Here is an 18,143-nt window from a genome sequence, read left to right on the forward strand (position 1 = left end):
GACGCTAGTTGGCAATGTCAATCTAATTATTTTTTTTTTTTTTTTCATTCTCAAATCCCTTCAATCTGGCCACGCTCTTATATCTTGTTCTCAATATCAACAGTCGATTTTATTCATCTGACTCAAGACTTCTACGGTTCTTTCATCTAACTTGGCCCAGATATTGGTCGTCCTTTGGCAGCTTATATGACGTAGGTCAGTGCCGGAATAGGACAATGCTACGGCGTTCTATGGCACTTTGTGACTAGCACCATATTCTAGCGTTACTATATCGATACAGCTCAGTATTCAAGACGGTGAGATGGTAATTACAGGTCAGTTTAGAGTAAAATAAGCATATTAGTGAGGGCGCGGGGGGGGGGGTTCTCGGAGGGGTTGATTGTATGGATGGCAAGTACAACATATGTGTATGTATGTTTATTTCCTGGTAACCAAGTGTAAACTCGATGTATGTATGGCGCGAAGACGTCCATCAGCAATGCAAAAAATAACAACAAAAAACTAATTTAAAAAAAAAAAAAAAAACTTCGTATCTTTCAAACACAGAGGATGGGTCGGCACTTAGATGACTAAAATCGTCTGACACTAACAGGAAATACATACTGGAATCCGTATTAGCACTCAGGGTCCTATGACTCGCTTAGCTGATTAAAATCGTCTGGCATTAACAGGACTAAAATATTAGCAGCCCTGTCCAGTGAAACAGTCAAGATAAAAGATAATATCAGGTACAAAGTCAGAGTCCAATGAAGACGAATACCCACAGAAAACGACACAAAAACGAAATATGGTACAAGAATTCAAAAGTCCACACAGTTTATGATCAGAACTACATTATATGAAATACGAAATGACACTATAAACAGCAGACACACACACACACACACACACACACACACACACACACACACACACACACACACACACACACACACACGCATAACTAAAACTGACTGTGAAAAATAGAGAAACTATAATCTATAGAATTAAAAAATTACAAATACAATTATCCAATATATAATACAAGTTATATATAATATAATATCACATACTAAGAAAACGAAATGGCACAGAAAACGAAATACAGACAGGATGATTAGACTGGGAAGGGAGAGTAATACAGGAGGTGGCATGTAACTCACTTGGACTAAGAGGAAAGGCAGGGGAAGGAAAAAGGCTTGAAATATTTGACAGCAAAGCAAGGAAGAGAAACATTACATGGGAAAGGATAGAATGAAATTAAAAATGACTTGGAGAAGAGGGTGGAAGAGGTGAGGAAACGAAAAAAAAAAAAAAAAAAAGGGAAGAATACTGGATCAAAGCGCTAGAGGATAGAAAAACGAGAGGAAAAACAGAATAAGGAAAATTGGAAGATAAAAGAAGAGAAGAAAAGAAGAGACGAGAGGCGGGAAAAAAAAGAGGGTTTTAAAAGAAAGGCCAGGGATGGGAAGGGGAAAGCGTGAAACATCTAAAAGCCCAGCAAGATGAATAGACACCACAAGACTGAAGGTAAATAAAAAAAGAAAAATAACTACAACCTGAGGAAAAAAAAAAATAATAGAGACGAAAATAATAGGCCCCCCCCAAAAAAAAAAGTTTGTTGAATAAAAGGAGGTGGAATGAAGGGAAGGAAAGGGAAGGAGAGATGAGAAGAAAAAAAAAATAAAGGAAAGGAGGAGAAGGGAAAAACGTATGGGAAACTCAGAGGAAAAAGGTTTGAAGTACCTAAAAGCAAAGCAAAGACGATTAATGTCGGAAAGCAGAGGATAAAACGAAAATAAAAAATGACTGTGGCAAAAGGGAGGAATGGATTAAGAAAATACAAGAAAGTAAATTAATGAAAGTTTTACTAAAATAATAATAATAATAATAATAATAATAATAATCAGTAAAAGATGCGACAAACAATCCTAGAAAAAACTACAGCACAGGGCACGACAAAAGCCTTAAGAAAAGAACAGAAGAAATACAATAATGGATACGACAGAAACCCATAAAAAAAAAATACAATAATGGGAACGACAAAAAATACAGTAATGAGAATAACAAAAACCCCTCGAGAAGAAAAACAAAATATTGGGTAAAAATATCCTAAGAAAAAGTACGAAAGTGCTGCAAGCAAAGTTCAAAGAATATTTATTTAAAAAAATAATAATAATAACACGGACAGGAGGTGGAAATGATGATGTATACGTGAGCATGAGAGAGAGAGAGAGAGAGAGAGAGAGAGAGAGAGAGAGAGAGAGAGAGAGAGAGAGAGAGAGAGAGAGAGAGAACAGATGTGAAAGAAAGAATGGAGGATAGAGGAAAAAGAAAGGAAGGGAGGGAGAAGGGTAGATTAGACAAGACTACACAAGGGAAGAGCAGAAACGAGGAATATATATATATATATATATATATATATATATATATAAAGAGAAGAACAAGAAAGAGAAAAAAAGAAATATAAATGAGAACAGAATAGAAGAATGAGAGAAGCAAATATAACAATCAGGGGAAACACAAACTAACAAAAGTGTGGAGGGAAAAGAATAATAGAGGATAAAAGAAGGAACAGAAAAATGAAAGGATGGATGAGGTGAGCGAGTGGGAGAGAGAGAACAAAGCAAGTAAGCGAGATTAGCAGCAAATGAATGCTGAAATAAACTGATAACTAGATAAATAGTTAGAGAAAGACAGACAGACAAACAGACAGATACAGAGACAGCAACAGCAACAGAGAAAGCAAAAGAAACACAGATAGATGAATGAGTGGAAAGATGAATGGGCTCAGGGAAGAAGTGAATAAATCCTGTATAAGTCTAATTCACTGTTGCATTTATCTGGATGGAAGTGTGAAAAAGGAATGATAAATGTAGGAAGGAGGGAAGGATTGTGGAAGACTGATGGAAGCGTGTGTGTGTGTTGGAGGGCAGGTAGACATGTGTTGGTAGACACAGATACAGATACAAAGGTGTGTGTGTGTATATATATATATATATATATATATATATATATATATATATATGGAGCCTCTGTGGTACAGTGGTAGAGTGTGCGTTTCGTACAAGGGTGAACCAGGGTTAGCGCCCCGCCTGGGTAATAAACTTTGGGAGTGTTCACCCGGCCACGTACCGCATTGGCGGACACAAGAGGTGCTGTGGTTGAATCAATGTCGCTTACTATAAAGTACGCTTGCACCCAGTCGGCTTGCGCGGGCCGATAACACTTGATTCACAGACTACACACACATCCAAAGCCACTAGAATTACACTTACAAGCACTTCACACCCTACATACAATCTCTACCAGACAGCCTAAGCCACTTAGTAGAGATACATTGGCTGTATCGTCCCAACATCGGTCGTGATAGGCCGGTCCTACAGTGGATAAACGGCTGATAATATATATATATATATATATATATATATATATATATATATATATATATATATATACTGTATATATATATTGTTACGGAACAGAGAAAGATAATGTACACTTTAAGTGAGAATACTAAAAAAATCACTACTGTCCCGTAAAGTTCCAGGTTCAAAACAAAAGAGTTAGGTAAAATTACAAGTTAAAGTTTAATGCTAAAACTAACAACAAAACATTCAGGACTCATAAGGATAATGTAATGGCAAAAACAGGTTAAATATATGGTTAACTGCAATAGCCTCTATTAACACGAAATTAGCATGAGTAAATTTATCTAAGTCAGCCCTGATGAAATGAAAAACACTGGGTAATGCTCAGTTAATGCAAGATAAATAATTACAGATACAAAGTATTATTACCACTGGCTGACAAAATGAATTCTACACAATTTACAAAAACTTTCCAGGCCTAAGAATTAACCTTATGCTGTACAGTACAAGAACAAAATGCAATAACACTTATACTCAAATCACACAGCTGCTAGATGGTTGGAGACTTCCTGAGAAATTCACAATAATAATAACTGTACGGGGGAGGACAGAGATGTGAACAAAATGAGGAGCAGATCTAAGTTGCAATGATGCAGAGACTGAGCTCATTATATAGGGGCCAGCAGAGCTTGATACAACTTGTAAGAAGGACGCGCAAATGAAGCCATGGGGACAAAGAGCTGACAATCCCGCACTGAACAACAGAAAGGACGACTTACTCTACTATAACGGTAGAAGGGGGGGACTGAGGCAGAACACGCTCGTGATCAAACATGCAGCATACTGTGCGTTAAAATTACACAAAGGATGATGAAATCATAGGCTATGTAACAATATATATATATATATATATATATATATATATATATATATATATATATATATATATATATATATATATATAGATAGATATATATATATAGATATATATATATATATTCACCATCCACTTACTCGATGTAGTGCAGCTCTCGGGTGTCTACCCTTTCCTCCCCTCCATCCTTCATTCCTTCCATCCTCTTCTGTTGTTCTTTTCTTTATTCTTTCCTCTTCCTTCTGCCTGTGGACGACCTCTACAGTGAGTGACAAGCCAAATGGTTTCCTGTACACCACGAAACCATTTACTACGCTGGGTGGTAACCATATAATAAAATCTTGATGCTCGGTGGATTAGTGGGTAATTACGGCGCTCCAAACGGATTGAGCCTGTGCAGGTTTACATCCAAGCGATGGTTGGGGTTTATTGCTCACGTAATGCCACTCAGGGATGAGTAAGGCTGGTCACTCTCATCTTCAGTGTTAGGACCAACTTGGCTAGCCCCGGGCTCCTGCTCTCCTCATGGGGCAACGTAGGATTGAATGATGGCTGGATGGATGGATATAGATAATTGACATAAATAGATAGATATAGATACGGTATATATTGGTTAGATAGATAGACAGATAAAAAGATAGATAGACAGCGAACAGACTGATACCCAACAAAGAGAGAGGCAAACTGATAGCCTGACATAGAATGACACATAGTGTGAAAGAAAAGATAGATAAACAGATGGATGAAAGAGGAGATCGGTAGGTAGGTCAGTAGGCAAGTAGGTTGGAAGGTTAGGAGGTAAGTAGATCATGTAGTAGGTAGATAAGCAGGGTTGTAGGGAAGTAGGTGAAATTCGATAGGAATGTTTTGTTTTATACATTTTCAAACGTGTGTGTCGGGGGTTAGGTTAAGGTAGGCAGATTGCTGTAGACTGACAGACAGAAAGACAGACAGATACATAGATAGACAGACACAAATAAACAGAGATAGCTAAACGGAAAGGTGGGGAATTTAGGTAGTCAAACAGAGAATCCTCCTGTCTATAAAAAATGTAGTTGTTTGAACGGAAATGAGGAAATAAAACACCTTGAAAGTGTGTGTGTGTGTGTGTGTGTGTGTGTGTGTGTGTGTGTGTGTGTGTGTGTGTGTATGTGTTTTTATCCTTATCTTGTATTTGACTCTTCATTAACAATCAATCTATCTATCTATTGTTACATAGCCTATGATTTCATCATCCTTTGTGTAATTTTAACGCACAGTTGCTGCATGTTTGATCACGAGCGTGTTCTGCCTCAGTCCCCCCCTTCTACCGTTATAGTAAAGTCGTTCTCTCTGTTATTCAGAGCGGGATTTTCAGCTCTTTGTCCCCATGGCTATATTTTCGCGTCCTTCTTACAAGTTGTATCAAGCTCTCCTGGCCCCTATATAATGAGCTCAGTCTCTGCATCATGGCCACTTAGATCTGCTCCTCATTTTGTTCACATCTCTGTCCTCCCCTGTACAGATGTTATTATTGTGAGTGCTCAAGAAATCTCCAAACATCTAGCAGCTGTGTGTAATTTGAGTATAACTGTTGTTGCATTTTTTCTTGTACTGTGTAGCATAGGGTTGATTCTTAGGCCTAGTGAGGTCTCTGTGATTAATGTTGGGTTTTATATCAAACATTTTAAATAATATTTTGTATCTGTAATAATTTATCTTGCATTAACTGAGCATTACCCGGTGTATTTTCATTTATCAGGGCTGACTTAGATAAATTTACTCTTGCTAATTTCGTGTTAATAGAGGCTATTGCAGTTAACCATATATTTAACCTGTTTATTTGCCATTACATTATCCTTATGAGTTCTGAATGTTTTGTTGTTAGTTTGAGCATTAAACTTTAACTTGTAATTTTACCTAACTCTTTTGTTTTGAACCTGGAACTTCACGGGACAGTAGTGACTCTTAGTATTCTCACTTAAAGTGTACGTTATCTTTCTCTGTTCCGTAACATAAATTTGGCGACCTCATATCAGGATATTCAGGATATTATCATAAGGATATTGCTTGATATTTTGTGACTGTTACTTATTCATGATGGCTACTATTACTACACTTGATGAAGCCAAAGATTTTTTGTCAAATGTGCAAACAGTGTGTGATATAGAAAACAAAACAAACAATGAACTTAAGCTTGTTGCTCAACAATTGGGAATTGCTGTTCGCTCTCATCATTCTAAAGATCAAATTGTTGACATGATTAATGAAAGTTTGTTTAATGTAACTCCTCCAAATGAGCAAACGCAGATTGAATTAGCTAAGTTACAGCTAGACCTGCAGGAGGCAAAAGCTAAGGAGGCTGAATTTCAGGCAAATGCTCGTATTCAGGAGGCACAGATACAGGCACAAATTGAACTTGCCAGGATTCAGGCAGACCATGAGTATCGCATGAAACAAGGTGGAACTGGATCATCTAGCTCTGATGATTTTGATGTGGCTAAAAATGTTAAACTTGTCCCTCCTTTTAATGAATCTGATTTAACAAAGTATTTTCAGTTGTTTGAGAGGGTAGCTACAGGTTTTAATTGGCCCAAGGAGTATTGGCCAGTACTCCTTCAAACTGTTCTCACCGGTAAAGCTCAAGTAACTTATGCATCTTTGCCTCAGGATCAATCTGATGATTATGATGTGGTTAAGAGCTTGATTCTTAAGGCCTATGAGCTTGTTCCTGAAGCTTATAGAGTAAAATTTAGGACAACTTACAAGCAAGATAAGCAATCCCATGTTGAGTATGCAAAAATCAAAGAAGATCTGTTAGAGCAGTGGTTAAATTCTAAGAATGTGGATTGTGGTTTTGACATATTTAAGCAGATGATTTTGCTGGAGTACTTCAAAAGGTGTATTAGTAAAGATGTAAGCCTATATCTTGATGAGAAAAGAATAGATAATTTGTCTGATGCTGCAGTTTTAGCTGATGAATATGTTCTCACTCACAAGAGATATTCTAAAGAAAAAGGGAAAGCTGAGTGTAAGTACGTTGCCTCTACTCAGAGTACAGGTAACAGGAAAGAGAATAAGGATGATGTTTCTCAGGAAGTAAATACCAGCTTCACCCCTAGATTTCAGAAAAGTAAATGTACTTATTGTAGTAAGCTTGGTCATACTACGGAGAGATGTTTCAGGAGACAGCGTGATGTGAACAAAAAGGAGTCTTTAAATATTCAGTCAATTGGTCTAGTGTCCACTCTTGAGAGTTCCCAGAATTCTTTAACTGAGTTAACTGAACCTGCTTTGAGGGGTAACTTAAATTCTCATGATGGAGCTCCTCTTTTGAGCAGTAACGTGGGTGACACTCTCAAGAGTTCATGTGCTAATTTCCTGTCTGATGGTTTTGTCAGTCCTCTGGACAGTAATGACAGGAAATCAGTTAAAATATATCGTGATACAGGTGCTTGCCAATCCCTTATGCCGACCAGTGTTCTAGGCTCTAATGTTAATTAATCTGATGAAACTATAATCTTACAAGGTGTAGGGAATAATTACTTCTCTGTCCCTCTGTGCAGAGTGAATTTAGAGTCTAGTTTTGCTAATGGTTCCGTTATGGTTGGGTTGGTTGAGACACTCCCAATGTCAGGTGTAACTTTCTTACTTGGAAATGATATTGGTGGAAGTCAAGTGTGTCCAGCTCCTCAGTTGTCTAGTAAGCCAGTGGCTGCGACCCAGGATTGTGATGTCCCTGATGTGTTCCCTGCATGTGCTGTCACTAGGGCTAAGTCTAAAGTTACTGGTGATTTAGAGGATAATGATGATGATGATGTTATCCTAGCTGACACTTTTCTTGCTAATTTGGACCACTCACCAGATGAGGCAGTACCCCGTAGTGTTGATAATTTGTCTCGTCAAGAGTTGGTTGAGTTGCAGGTTGCTGACCCTGAGTTGAAAGGTCTAGCTAACTCTGCTTACAGTGAAGAAGAGTCAGCCGGTGCTTCTACTTGTTATTATGTAAAGTCAGGAGTACTTATGAGGAAGTGGAGACCCCCAACAGCATCAGCCGACTGTGAATGGGAGGTTGTACATCAAGTTGTCATCCCTCGTGTTTGTAGGCAGGATATCATTCGAGTGGCTCATGATACCAGTTTGGCAGGACACCTTGGAGTGAGGAAGACTGTGGCACGCATTTTGAAACACTTCTACTGGTCAGGTATCTTCAGGGATGTTTCCTGGTATTGTAAGTCTTGTCACACCTGTCAAGTTGTGGGGAAGTGTAATCAGACCGAAAAGGTTGCACCTCTAGTTCTCATTCCTTCTTTTGAGGCGCCTTTCACCCGTGTGTTGGTGGATATTGTGGGCCCTCTTCCTAAGACTTCTTCAGGATTTTCTTATGTGTTGACCATGATTGATATGGCTACTCGTTATCCTGAAGCCATTCCACTTAGAAATATCTCAGCAAAGAACGTGGTTAAGGAAATGCTAGGGTTCTTCACAAAGTTTGGTCTGCCCAAGGAGGTACAGTCAGACCGGGGAAGTAATTTCATGTCAAACGTTTTCAAGCAGTCCCTGAAAGAGTTGGGCATCACCCAGATCACGTCTTCAGCTTACCATCCCCAGACCCAAGGAGCGTTGGAGAGATATCATCAAACACTCAAATCGATGCTCAAGAAATACTGTTTGGAACATCAGAAAGACTGGGATAAAGGTCTTCCATTCGTTGTTTTTGCTGCAAGAGAATCTCCAAATGAATCACTGGGCTTCTCACCTTTTGAACTACTGTTTGGCCATGAAGTAAGAGGACCCCTTAAGTTACTCAAGGAATGCTGGCTGTCGGAGGAAGATGACGTCAACCTGCTGGAGTATGTGATGAAGTTCAAAGAACTGCTGTCCACTGCTTTACAGCTGGCGAGAGAGAATTTAGGAGCTGCTCAGGAGAAGATGAAGACTTGGTATGATAAGAAGTCTAGGTTACGCCACTTTCAGCCAGGAGATCAGGTTTTGATTCTGCTACCAGTTCATGGGCAACCTCTTCAAGCTAAGTTTAGTGGCCCTTATTTCGTGGAGAAGAAACTCAGTGATGTCAACTATGTCATCGCCACACCAGATCGTAGAAAGAGCAAGCAACTATGTCACATCAACATGCTAAAGTTATATCACAGGCGGGACGAAAATAATCCAGTCTGCACTGTACCTGTTCCACCCGAGTCTACAAGTGAAGTTCTCCCATGCAGCATGAGCCTGAGTGATAGTTTAGGGAAGAATCCTGATATCATGAATGATCTCCAGACTAAGCTTTCTCATCTACCTCCCAAGGAAAGGCAGGAGTTTTCGGCATTACTGCAGGAGTACCCGCAAGTGTTCCGTGCTACTCCAGGAAGAACCACTGTGTTGATGCATGATGTCGATGTTGGAGACGCAAAGCCAATTAAATTGCCTCCTTACCGTGTGAACCCAGTGAAAGTTCCTCTCATCCAGAAGGAGCTTGGCTACCTGTTGGACCACAAGATGATTGAGCCCTGTCAGAGCGAGTGGAGTTCTCCTGTCACTCTAGTCCCTAAGCCAGGTGGGTCACAGAGGCTTTGCATCGACTACAGACGTGTTAATCAGATAACTAAAACAGACACTTACCCTCTCCCTCGTGTGGAAGATTGCATAGACAAGATCGGAAAGGCTAGGTACATAAGTAAGTTTGATTTGTTAAAGGGATACTGGCAAGTACCTATGACTGAACGTGCTAGGGAGATCTCATGTTTTGTAACACTAGGAAAGGCTTTTGCATGTTCTGTAATGCCGTATGGTATGAAGAATGCACCAGCCACATTTCAGAAGCTCATGAATGTTGTAACAGAGGGTTTGGCAGGGTGTGTTGTTTATATTGATGATGTATTAATCTTCAGTGACAACTGGAAAGATCACCTATGACATGTCAGTAAATTTCTTGACCGTTTAGTTCATGCTAATCTTGTAGCTAATTTATCAAAGTGTGAGTTTGGTCAAGCTAAAGTTCAGTACCTTGGGTATGTAATTGGTGATGGACATGTTGCACCACCAGGAGCTAAGGTTCAGGTTATAAGTGATCTTCCCAGACCTAAAAGTAGGAAAGAGCTACAAAGATTTTTGGGAATTATAGGTTATTACAGGAGATTTGTTCTTAACTTTTCAATTCTTGTATCACCACTTACAGACCTACTGAAAAAGGGAGTTAAATTTGTCTGGACCAGTAACTGTGAATCCTCTTTCAACAAACTTAAAGCTATTCTATTAAGTCAGCCAGTGCTCACTACTCCAAATTTTGCTAAGCCTTTTAAGATGGCTGTTGATGCAAGTGATACAGGAGCTGGGGCTGTTTTGGTGCAAGAGGATGATCAGGGTATTGAACACCCTGTATCTTATTACAGTAAGAAGTTCACTCCACCTCAAAAGAACTACTCAACTATTGAGAAAGAGCTTTTGGCCTTGATTTTGGGTTTACAGCATTTTTCATTTTATTTGTGTTCTGGTTTTGACCCCATAGTCATTTATACCGATCATAACCCACTGAAATTCCTTAGTAAGTTTAAAGATAAAAATCAGAGATTGACAAGATGGAGTCTACTTCTTCAGGAGTATTCATTAGACATACAACATGTCAAGGGGAAAGAAAATGTTATTGCAGATTGCTTATCTAGACTTTAGACAGATTGTTTTAGAGTAATAAGAAATTTCCTTTGTAAATTTCTTTTTCTTTGTGGGGAGGTGTTACATAGCCTATGATTTCATCATCCTTTGTGTAATTTTAACGCACAGTTGCTGCATGTTTGATCACGAGCGTGTTCTGCCTCAGTCCCCCCCTTCTACCGTTATAGTAAAGTCGTTCTCTCTGTTATTCAGAGCGGGATTTTCAGCTCTTTGTCCCCATGGCTTCATTTGCGCGTCCTTCTTACAAGTTGTATCAAGCTCTGCTGGCCCCTATATAATGAGCTCAGTCTCTGCATCATGGCCACTTAGATCTGCTCCTCATTTTGTTCACATCTCTGTCCTCCCCTGTACAGATATTATTATTGTGAGTGCTCAAGAAATCTCCAAACATCTAGCAGCTGTGTGTAATTTGAGTATAACTGTTGCTGCATTTTTTCTTGTACTGTGTAGCATAGGGTTGATTCTTAGGCCTAGTGAGGTCTTTGTGATTAATGTTGGGTTTTATATCAAACATTTTAAATAATATTTTGTATCTGTAATAATTTATCTTGCATTAACTGAGCATTACCCGGTGTATTTTCATTTATCAGGGCTGACTTAGATAAATTTACTCTTGCTAATTTCGTGTTAATAGAGGCTATTGCAGTTAACCATATATTTAACCTGTTTATTTGCCATTACATTATCCTTATCAGTTCTGAATGTTTTGTTGTTAGTTTGAGCATTAAACTTTAACTTGTAATTTTACTTAACTCTTTTGTTTTGAACCTGGAACTTCACGGGACAGTAGTGACTCTTAGTATTCTCACTTAAAGTGTACGTTATCTTTCTCTGTTCCGTAACATAAATTTGGCGACCTCATATCAGGATATTCAGGATATTATCATAAGGATATTGCTTGATATTTTGTGACTGTTACTTATTCATGATGGCTACTATTACTACACTTGATGAAGCCAAAGATTTTTTGTCAAATGTGCAAACAGTGTGTGATATAGAAAACAAAACAAACAATGAACTTAAGCTTGTTGCTCAACAATTGGGAATTGCTGTTCGCTCTCATCATTCTAAAGATCAAATTGTTGACATGATTAATGAAAGCTTGTTTAATGTAACTCCTCCAAATGAGCAAGCGCAGATTGAATTAGCTAAGTTACAGCTAGCCCTGCAGGAGGCAAAAGCTAAGGAGGCTGAATTTCAGGCAAATGCTCGTATTCAGGAGGCACAGATACAGGCACAAATTGAACTTGCCAGGATTCAGGCAGACCATGAGTATCGCATGAAACAAGGTGGAACTGGATCATCTAGCTCTGATGATTTTGATGTGGCTAAAAATGTTAAACTTGTCCCTCCTTTTAATGAATCTGATTTAACAAAGTATTTTCAGTTGTTTGAGAGGGTAGCTACAGGTTTTAATTGGCCCAAGGAGTATTGGCCAGTACTCCTTCAAACTGTTCTCACCGGTAAAGCTCAAGTAACTTATGCATCTTTGCCTCAGGATCAATCTGATGATTATGATGTAGTTAAGAGCTTGATTCTTAAGGCCTATGAGCTTGTTCCTGAATATTATAGAGTAAAATTTAGGACAACTTACAAGCAAGATAAGCAATCCCATGTTGAGTATGCAAAAATCAAAGAAGATCTGTTAGAGCAGTGGTTAAATTCTAAGAATGTGGATTCTGATTGTGACAAATTTAAGCAGATGATTTTGCTGGAGTACTTCAAAAGGTGTATTAGTAAAGATGTAAGCCTATATCTTGATGAGAAAAGAATAGATAATTTGTCTGATGCTGCAGTTTTAGCTGATGAATATGTTCTCACTCACAAGAGATATTCTAAAGAAAAAGGGAAAGCTGAGTGTAAGTACGTTGCCTCTACTCAGAGTACAGGTAACAGGAAAGAGAATAAGGATGATGTTTCTCAGGAAGTAAATACCAGCTTCACCCCTAGATTTCAGAAAAGTAAATGTACCTTTTGTAGTAAGCTTGGTCATACTACAGAGAGATGTTTCAGGAGACAGCGTGATGTGAACAAAAAGGAGTCTTTAAATATTCAGTCAATTGGTCTAGTGTCCACTCTTGAGAGTTCCCAGAATTCTTTAGCTGAGTTAACTGAACCTGCTTTGAGGGGTAACTTAAATTCTCATGATGGAGCTCCTCTTTTGAGCAGTAACGTGGGTGACACTCTCAAGAGTTCATGTGCTAATTTCCTGTCTGATGGTTTTGTCAGTCCTCTGGACAGTAATGACAGGAAACCAGTTAAAATATATCGTGATACAGGTGCTTGCCAATCCCTTATGCCGACCAGTGTTCTAGGCTCTAATGTTAATTAATCTGATGAAACTGTAATCTTACAAGGTGTAGGGAATAATTACTTCTCTGTCCCTCTGTGCAGAGTGAATTTAGAGTCTAGTTTTGCTAATGGTTCCGTTATGGTTGGGTTGGTTGAGACACTCCCAATGTCAGGTGTAACTTTCTTACTTGGAAATGATATTGGTGGAAGTCAAGTGTGTCCAGCTCCTCAGTTGTCTAGTGAGCCAGTGGCTGCGACCCAGGATTGTGATGTCCCTGATGTGTTCCCTGCATGTGCTGTCACTAGGGCTAATTCTAAAGTTACTGGTGATTTAGAGGATAATGATGATGATGATGTTATCCTAGCTGACACTTTTCTTGCTAATTTGGACCACTCACCAGATGAGGCAGTACCCCGTAGTGTTGATAATTTGTCTCGTCAAGAGTTGGTTGAGTTGCAGGTTGCTGACCCTGAGTTGAAAGGTCTAGCTAACTCTGCTTACAGTGAAGAAGAGTCAGCCGTGCTTCTACTTGTTATTATGTAAAGTCAGGAGTACTTATGAGGAAGTGGAGACCCCCAACAGCATCAGCCGACTGTGAATGGGAGGTTGTACATCAAGTTGTCATCCCTCGTGTTTGTAGGCAGGATATCATTCGAGTGGCTCATGATACCAGTTTGGCAGGACACCTTGGAGTGAGGAAGACTGTGGCACGCATTTTGAAACACTTCTACTGGCCAGGTATCTTCAGGGATGTTTCCTGGTATTGTAAGTCTTGTCACACCTGTCAAGTTGTGGGGAAGTGTAATCAGACCGAAAAGGTTGCACCTCTAGTTCTCATTCCTCCTTTTGAGGCGCCTTTCACCCGTGTGTTGGTGGATATTGTGGGCCCTCTTCCTAAGACTTCTTCAGGATTTTCTTATGTGTTGACCATGATTGATATGGCTACTCGTTATCCTGAAGCCATTCCACTTAGAAATATCTCAGCAAAGAACGTGGTTAAGGAAATGCTAGGGTTCTTCACAAAGTTTGGTCTGCCCAAGGAGGTACAGTCAGACCGGGGAAGTAATTTCATGTCAAACGTTTTCAAGCAGTCCCTGAAAGAGTTGGGCATCACCCAGATCACGTCTTCAGCTTACCATCCCCAGACCCAAGGAGCATTGGAGAGATATCATCAAACACTCAAATCGATGCTCAAGAAATACTGTTTGGAACATCAGAAAGACTGGGATAAAGGTCTTCCATTCGTTGTTTTTGCTGCAAGAGAATCTCCAAATGAATCACTGGGCTTCTCACCTTTTGAACTACTGTTTGGCCATGAAGTAAGAGGACCCCTTAAGTTACTCAAGGAATGCTGGCTGTCGGAGGAAGATGACGTCAACCTGCTGGAGTATGTGATGAAGTTCAAAGAACTGCTGTCCACTGCTTTACAGCTGGCGAGAGAGAATTTAGGAGCTGCTCAGGAGAAGATGAAGACTTGGTATGATAAGAAGTCCAGGTTACGCCACTTTCAGCCAGGAGATCAGGTTTTGATTCTGCTACCAGTTCATGGGCAACCTCTTCAAGCTAAGTTTAGTGGCCCTTATTTCGTGGAGAAGAAACTCAGTGATGTCAACTATGTCATCGCCACACCAGATCGTAGAAAGAGCAAGCAACTATGTCACATCAACATGCTAAAGTTATATCACAGGCGGGACGAAAATAATCCAGTCTGCACTGTACCTGTTCCACCCGAGTCTACAAGTGAAGTTCTCCCATGCAGCATGAGCCTGAGTGATAGTTTAGGGAAGAATCCTGATATCATGAATGATCTCCAGACTAAGCTTTCTCATCTACCTCCCAAGGAAAGGCAGGAGTTTTCGGCATTACTGCAGGAGTACCCGCAAGTGTTCCGTGCTACTCCAGGAAGAACCACTGTGTTGATGCATGATGTCGATGTTGGAGACGCAAAGCCAATTAAATTGCCTCCTTACCGTGTGAACCCAGTGAAAGTTCCTCTCATCCAGAAGGAGCTTGGCTACCTGTTGGACCACAAGATGATTGAGCCCTGTCAGAGCGAGTGGAGTTCTCCTGTCACTCTAGTCCCTAAGCCAGGTGGGTCACAGAGGCTTTGCATCGACTACAGACGTGTTAATCAGATAACTAAAACAGACACTTACCCTCTCCCTCGTGTGGAAGATTGCATAGACAAGATCGGAAAGGCTAGGTACATAAGTAAGTTTGATTTGTTAAAGGGATACTGGCAAGTACCTATGACTGAACGTGCTAGGGAGATCTCATGTTTTGTAACACTAGGAAAGGCTTTTGCATGTTCTGTAATGCCGTATGGTATGAAGAATGCACCAGCCACATTTCAGAAGCTCATGAATGTTGTAACAGAGGGTTTGGCAGGGTGTGTTGTTTATACTGATGATGTATTAATCTTCAGTGACAACTGGAAAGATCACCTATGACATGTCAGTAAATTTCTTGACCGTTTAGTTCATGCTAATCTTGTAGCTAATTTATCAAAGTGTGAGTTTGGTCAAGCTAAAGTTCAGTACCTTGGGTATGTAATTGGTGATGGACATGTTGCACCACCAGGAGCTAAGGTTCAGGTTATAAGTGATCTTCCCAGACCTAAAAGTAGGAAAGAGCTACAAAGATTTTTGGGAATTATAGGTTATTACAGGAGATTTGTTTTTAACTTTTCAATTCTTGTATCACCACTTACAGACCTACTGAAAAAGGGAGTTAAATTTGTCTGGACCAATAACTGTGAATCCTCTTTCAACAAACTTAAAGCTATTCTATTAAGTTAGTCAGTGCTCACTACTCCAAATTTTGCTAAGCCTTTTAAGATGGCTGTTGATGCAAGTGATACAGGAGCTGGGGCTGTTTTGGTGCAAGAGGATGATCAGGGTATTGAACACCCTGTATCTTATTACAGTAAGAAGTTCACTCCACCTCAAAAGAACTACTCAACTATTGAGAAAGAGCTTTTGGCCTTGATTTTGGGTTTACAGCATTTTTCATTTTATTTGTGTTCTGGTTTTGACCCCATAGTCATTTATACCGATCATAACCCACTGAAATTCCTTAGTAAGTTTAAAGATAAAAATCAGAGATTGACAAGATGGAGTCTACTTCTTCAGGAGTATTCATTAGACATACAACATGTCAAGGGGAAAGAAAATGTTATTGCAGATTGCTTATCTAGACTTTAGACAGATTGTTTTAGAGTAATAAGAAATTTCCTTTGTAAATTTCTTTTTCTTTGTGGGGAGGTGTTACATAGCCTATGATTTCATCATCCTTTGTGTAATTTTAACGCACAGTTGCTGCATGTTTGATCACGAGCGTGTTCTGCCTCAGTCCCCCCCTTCTACCGTTATAGTAAAGTCGTTCTCTCTGTTATTCAGAGCGGGATTTTCAGCTCTTTGTCCCCATGGCTTCATTTGCGCGTCCTTCTTACAAGTTGTATCAAGCTCTGCTGGCCCCTATATAATGAGCTCAGTCTCTGCATCATGGCCACTTAGATCTGCTCCTCATTTTGTTCACATCTCTGTCCTCCCCTGTACAGATATTATTATTGTGAGTGCTCAAGAAATCTCCAAACATCTAGCAGCTGTGTGTAATTTGAGTATAACTGTTGTTTCATTTTTTCTTGTACTGTGTAGCATAGGGTTGATTCTTAGGCCTAGTGAGGTCTTTGTGATTAATGTTGGGTTTTATATCAAACATTTTAAATAATATTTTGTATCTGTAATAATTTATCTTGCATTAACTGAGCATTACCCGGTGTATTTTCATTTATCAGGGCTGACTTAGATAAATTTACTCTTGCTAATTTCGTGTTAATAGAGGCTATTGCAGTTAACCATATATTTAACCTGTTTATTTGCCATTACATTATCCTTATGAGTTCTGAATGTTTTGTTGTTAGTTTGAGCATTAAACTTTAACTTGTAATTTTACCTAACTCTTTTGTTTTGAACCTGGAACTTTACGGGACAGTAGTGACTCTTAGTATTCTCACTTAAAGTGTACGTTATCTTTCTCTGTTCCGTAACACTATCTGTATCTGTCTGTCTTTCTGTCTGTCTATCTGTCTATCTATCTGTTTATCAGTCTTTCTGTCTAACACCTAGAGCCAACATACTTGAGGTAATGCACTAACTATTTAAAGTCTTGCAGTTTACTCTCTCTCTCTCTCTCTCTCTCTCTCTCTCTCTCTCTCTCTCTCTCTCTCTCTCTCTCTCTCTGCATTTCTTCTGTTATTTCATTTCTCCGTCTCCTCCTCATGACCATCATCATCATCATCATCATCATCATCATCGTTACCGTCTCTATCATCTCTGTTTATCTATTTGCATTGTTCTATTAATCTACCAAACAATCTATCTACCTGTCTATCCATCTGTTTATCTATCTGTCTTTCAATCTATCTTTCCTATAATGGCCTTGTAGTAATAGCTTGCTCTTTTAATTAACCTACTTGCAACGTACGCCTCCCTTGTTTCCCTCTTTTCTCCACTTTTTCTCTCCATCTGTTCCTCCCTTGTCTATTTTTTCCGCAGTTCTCTCTCTCTCTCTCTCTCTCTCTCTCTCTCAAACGCTGCAGGCTGTGAGACGAGTTACGTTAGGCAGCACTCAGTGCCGGGTGAGAGGGTGACAATAAAGATGAAAGTGAATGAAAGTCAGTGGAGGAGAACACGTGTGTAGGAAAGGTGAAATAGACAGAGGCGAAGATCGAGGGAGGAAAGAAAGAAAAGGAGAGGGAGACAGCAAGGGAAAGTGAGAATGAGAAAGAAAAGAAAGAAAGGAAAGGAAGGAGAGAAAGAAGGGGTGAGTGAAAGTGACTAAAGGAAAGAAAGCGAGGAAGGGAAAGAAAGAAACAGGAAAGGAAAAGATAGAGAATAAGTGAAAAAGGGACAGAAAAGGAATATAACCCATGAATATGACAGAAGGATGAAGGGAAAATGCAATAACTATGACT

Source organism: Coenobita brevimanus, chromosome 104, assembly GCF_032717465.1.
Source record: "Coenobita brevimanus isolate Jiangsu-jjx chromosome 104, ASM3271746v2, whole genome shotgun sequence".
In the NCBI taxonomy this organism is placed as follows: domain Eukaryota; kingdom Metazoa; phylum Arthropoda; class Malacostraca; order Decapoda; family Coenobitidae; genus Coenobita; species Coenobita brevimanus.